This window comes from Kryptolebias marmoratus, linkage group LG19 (genome assembly GCF_001649575.2).
Source record: "Kryptolebias marmoratus isolate JLee-2015 linkage group LG19, ASM164957v2, whole genome shotgun sequence".
Lineage (NCBI taxonomy): Eukaryota > Metazoa > Chordata > Actinopteri > Cyprinodontiformes > Rivulidae > Kryptolebias > Kryptolebias marmoratus.
This window is the reverse complement of record NC_051448.1, coordinates 23,942,611-23,948,590: the sequence shown is the minus strand read 5'-3', so window position 1 is coordinate 23,948,590 and position 5,980 is coordinate 23,942,611.

Genomic DNA, 5,980 nt, shown 5'->3' with positions numbered 1-5,980 from the left:
TTTACTGGAGAATGTTATAGCAGTAATAACCGTTTTCTACAGAAGCATTCTTGTGTCAGTTAATCTAAATCAGTGCTGTGGAATAACTGAGATTTTATATAATTTATAAAGTCACAGTTAGACTTCATAACTGGGTATACACCAGCACCAAACATTATAGTGTACATTAGCTGGCATTTAATACAGTATAGTAATATTCAATTCACAAAATAAATTTAAAAAAAATGTTAATTTTTCTTGTTAAAACTGTAAACATATTTCCTGTTTGTTGATGTTCTGAATAAAAATATAATTGATTGCTTAAAACGTTTACACAGTAAGGTATCTGTTAAATGTGTCCAAAAATGTGGAAAAGCAACTTGAGTTTTGTTAGCTGTTTGGGAAATTTTGTTCTCGCCCACTATGTTTGCTCACATTCCCGTGTATCGCCTGGGGGCTAAGCCCCCCTTGTCCTTAAAACCTAGTGACGCCCCTGCTGGGTAACAATACACAGCGTATGAATTCTGCCCTGTACACACAGCTGTGTACCTGTTTGTCTGTTTTATTTTACATAGTAAAATGAAAAATCCTCCCATTTTAGCGTAGAAAAAACTTTTGCCTCTGATTTAAGTTTCAGACCAGAGTGTTTATGCAAGGTGCATGGGACACAACCTCAACCTGAACATAAAAAGAAAAAAGACAACTACTTTGCCCCCCCCCCCCACACACACACACACACAAATAAATAATTAAATAAAATACTAACATACGGCATAGCCTAGCTTTTTCATAGAAAATATAACACAATTTGTAACATTTGTTTGATTAGTGATTCAGGAATAAAAGCCCCTCTAACATTTATGCTGCTGTTCCTGTACTGATGATTCTAAAATGAATCTTGGAAGATCAATTGCTGATTCTGCACTGCTGTTATATTTATTCTTGTACCACTTCCATTATTTAAACAAACTAAACTTTTGGAATTCATTTTTGATTATTCAGTGTGCCATTGTGATGATAATATTTACCCAATAATGTGCTGTTAGGGTTGAAGTCCATGCTGGCATGATCATTTTTATGACTTTCTCTCATTACAAACTGAGGTTGCTTGGAGGTTGGCCGATTCACAACAAAAGAACAAAGATGTAACCAGTCCAAATAACAAATCCTAATCAATTACAGTTGGTTCAATACATTTAGAACAAAACACAGTCCAGTGTGTGTGTGTGTGTGTGTGTAGGTACACTTGGTTTTTGTTACCTTTTTAGGATATTTCTTGGTACTTTGTCAATAAAATGTCCTAAATGTGTGTGTGTGTGTATGCAGGTGTTTACATCTGTTGCTTGACTGTTCATGAACAGAGATGCCAAAACATCTTAGCTGTTTTCTTTCATTGTTTCTGTTCAGTGTTTTTAATGATTGATTTGATTTTAAGCCTCAGAAATAAAACAGAGATGGTTCAACCATGTATTGTAAAAGATGATTATGGTTTGATTACAAAAAACCTTTGTTCCATCCCAATTTTTCAGTGTCTCTCGCTAGTTATAAAATGTCAGCTTTTAATGACTTATTTTGACTAATCCTGCTTGTTGAACTACCTTAATGTATGAAGCTGCTCTAGCCACACGATGGAGCTAGAGCACTTGTTTTTTTCACTGCTACCTCATGAGCTCAATGTCTTCCTGCATCCTATGGATGACACAAGTGATTTCTTAACAAAAGTGTTTACTTTGATAGTGTGTGACTCTATCATTACATACTTAACTCTGCCTGGTGTTAACACTTACTGTGTCTCTGGCAACAAGGAAGAGGATTGAACTGAAACCATCCCAATTCTCACTGACTTGCATCTTTCTTTAATCTGCTTCATCATGCATGCATGTTCTATGGTGTAACATTTTAATTGATTTATGTTGTTTCCTGATTACAATAATTCAAATTTCTTTAAATTATTATTTTATTTATATTGCATGCCAGTCCACAAGGGGACACTGTGTTGTCTGTAGCACTTGTTTTTGGTGTGGGGTGAAGACAGCTGCACATGGCGGAAAAAAAGAGTTGTAAAAATAAACAAAAGAGGAGTTATTCTTACTGACCAGCAGTGGTAGCAGAGGATGGTTAGTAACTACAGAGTTCCGCCAGCGTTTGAAGAAGAAAAGCCCTACGAAAGCTGAAAGAATGAAATCAACGTTTGGGCGAGAGTTACTGATTTGGAGAAGAAAAAGCAGGCTCTTGCCGTCGCTCTGGCATTGGCAGGAAGGGCGTGGGACACGACGATGGAGATTCTGGTAGACAATTTAAATAAAGACACTGGAATGACCACATTGTTAGCTAAGCTAGATGATTTGTTCTTAAAAGAGGAAAAAGACAGGGTTTATGAAGCGTAATTGGCTTTTGACCGGATCATTAAAGAAGCATGGGGGACTATATTATTGATTTTGAGCAGCGTTACTCTCGCATGAAAAAATGCAATATGGATCTACCCAACGCAGTTTTGGCCTCTAAGCTTTTGGACACTGTGTGTTTGGATGCGACAGACAGGCAGCTGGCTCTAACGGCATGCTCAGATGTAACATTTGCTTTAATGAAGTCTGCTTTGAAGAGAATATTTGGCGAAAATAAAAAAGGTGCAGCAGCAGAAAGTATCAACCAAGAGTCCGTGTTTGCGACGGAGCAACGGCAGCAAAATGGCTCGTCCTGGCGGCAAAGTATTCAACAGAAAAGTACACAGCTAAACACTCCATACCCCGGTACAAACCCGCTGGATAAGTACGGACGCCGATCAAAATGTGCAGTGTGCCAAAGTACTTTTCACTGGGTCAAAGACTGTCCCCACAATGCTGAAAGTGTCAAAATTACAGAAGATGCAACAGATGTTGATGAGTGCAATATTACTCTTCACACCAAAGAATCACAGACAGATGTAGAAATATTCACGACAGAATGTTATGGCTCAGCAATAATAGACACTGCTTGCACTTGGACAGTTTGTGGACAAGAGTGGCTGGACAACTACAGTACTGTTACAAAAGACAAGTGTGAAGACAATGAAAGAGACAGAAACACAAAGTCACATGCTATTCAAGTTTGGAGATGGAAAAGTATTCTACTCCATCAAAAAGTTAAAGATACCTGCTAAGATTGGCAACATAAAGTGTAATATAGAAACTGAAGTGGTACCTGCTAACATTCCACTGCTTCTGAGTAAAACATCATTAAAAAGGGCAGGTACTGTTTTGGACATGGAAAGGGACAGTGCAGTGATGTTCGACCAGCCTGTGAAACTAGACTTTACTAGCTCTGGACATTACTGCGTGAACATTGTGGACAGTGAGAATAAAAATCTTACTCACTCTGATCAGGTATTAGCTACTACTGAGGAAGAACTATGACAGACAAGATGAACACAAGTGAAAAGATGAAGGTTTTGGAGAAAAAAAAAACAGTTTGGGCATGTCTCTACCACTACAAAATACATAGGCTTTTGAGTAATTCTGGCAATAAGGACATAGAATTCAACAGTCTGCTGCAAAAAGTCGTGAACCTGTGTGAAGTGTGTCAGAAATATTGTAAGGCCAAACCAAGACCTGCTGTCGGCTTACCACTGGCGTCTACATATAATGAAACAGTGGCTGTTGATCTTCATGAACTCGAACCTGGGGTGTGGTACCTGCGCATTATTGACCAGTTCACCCGTTTTAGTGCTGGTAGTGTCTTGACCACCAAGAGGTCTTCTGAGATAGTAAAACATTTTATCCATGATTGGATCTGTTAGGGTTTTTATGTTATCAGCCTTTGTGCTCATGTGTAAAACTGCCTACGTGAGACGCGAAGGTCAGACGGCGGGCGCCACACCATCTGGCTCTCCCAAACAGCTATGCGTTATTGTTATGCTTATGTTTAAACTATGGTCTGGACCGGTTTTGCCCGGCTCAGATCAACCCCTTTTTTCTTCTTCCTTTAATAAAAGAGAAAGCCCAAGTAAACAGGCAGAACTTCCTGGACAGCCTGCTGTTAGGAGCTGTTGTGGAATTTTCTCCTCTTGCGTAGGCCTTCACAAAAGACAACAAGCCTCTCCGGTGTGATTCTTTCTTAGCAGGTTAAATAAATCACAACCCTGACATTTTGGTGCCGAAACCCGGCCTCAACAGACTCCGTCCGCTGATAGGCGGGGACAGACGCGAGGAAGCCCGACCGCACAGAGTTCCGAAGAGAACCTGAAGGGAAAGCCCTGAGAATCAACGTTATTCATCAAGCCGGCGAGTGGAGGTCTGAGCCTCTGCCTGCCAGCGGCGAGTTGACAAGTTCCGGACGGAGTGAATTATCACCGGAGGGGTAAGTAAAGAGTTTTTCTTCACAGAAAGGAAAACCAGGTTAAAAAGTCCCTTGAGGTTAGCAATCCTCATAAAATATAAGGGCCTGAAAACTAAATAGTGTATATAATAGTGCATGAGTGTGTGAGTGGTTGTAAAGTTGTGTGACAGCTGCGCTTGGCTGCAGGTGTGCGTGTGCTTGTGGCATTCTGTGATGTACTAATGTAATGGTTACTGTTATTAATGTAATGTAATGCAGAATATTATGAAATGGGTCTTTAAAATAAATTCATAATGTGTCATGATTATGTGTGTTTTTGTGAAAAACTGTGGCGTACTAACATCTAACAAACTGGCAGTACTTCTTACAAACTCTAGAAACTAAAGCACTGATGAAAAAGGGAAAGAAAAAGGAAAAAATTCAAGCTGAAATTGAATGTGCCAAATTGTGGATGCAAAATGCAAAAATTAGAAGAGATCAAATTAAACAATCTAAAGAAAGAAAAGCTCAAAGAGAACAAAAGAAAACTGAATCTCTTTTTGTTCGCCCAAAAGAAACCAAGAGCACCCCATGGTCCCCAATGGGACGACCGGGAGGGGAAGAATGACTCGGTCCCCACATCCTCAAACTCTGTCACTGGGCTGACTTTTATGGTTACTAGACAAATAACAAAACAGCTGCTACTAAAAATAGAAAACATTAACAAATGTGGAGGAGTTTTTCATGTATATTGTGAAGATGATCTCTTCAGTGATGAAATTTTCTATCAGAGTCCGGCAGACCGAGGCAAAAGCCAAGGCCAAGGCAAAGGACCCTCCCAAGGAGGATCCAGTTCATACAGATCAAATAAACCTTTTGACAAAGATTTAACATGCTGGACCTGTGGTAAAACAGGCCACCGCTCCTCAAACTGTTTCAAAAACAAAACTCAGGGCCCTCCCAGAGGAGTCTCAACAACAGGGAGAGGGCGCAGAGGACTTTCAGCATGATGGTCTGCGCCCCGTGCTCAAACAAAACAAACTGAATGTAACTCACTTTCTGCTAATGTAGATGTGCTTGATGTTTATGAAGCATGGGAATTGTTGAATGAATTGAAGGAAAAGCCCCATATTACTTTGCTGACAAACCTGACTGGAGTTAATATGACTAAGATTGGAAAAATAACTAAATAAATAAAAATTATCATTCTTTTACAGCTGTAAAATACTTAATTGGCACAACATCGACTAGTTTGTATGGTTGAGATTTGACTCTAAGTAACTAACACTTACAAAAAACTGCAGTGTGTTTTGATATCAATCTTTAAACTTTAAGGCCTTAAACTTAACCTTTAGATCCAACACCAAAAGGAGTTAAATAGTTAAACTAAATGTATATTTTAACTTGAGACGATTCTATTCAACTCTGTTATTTATTATTTATTTTGTTTTTTTACCTTTAGCAAATAACAATGCATTGTTGATTTAAGACAAATTCAACATCTTTTGTCACCAAAGTTGAAGCCAGGGGCGGCTCCAGATATTTTTTTCTGCAGGTGCTAAGGGGGTGCTAAGCATTTTATTGAGGGTGCTAATGAAGGATTATTTGTTCTTACAGTTCTCAACACACACAGACGCAAGCACAAACATATATAATCATATATATATGGTATATAAATGAAGAACAGAATGAAATATACATATGTATC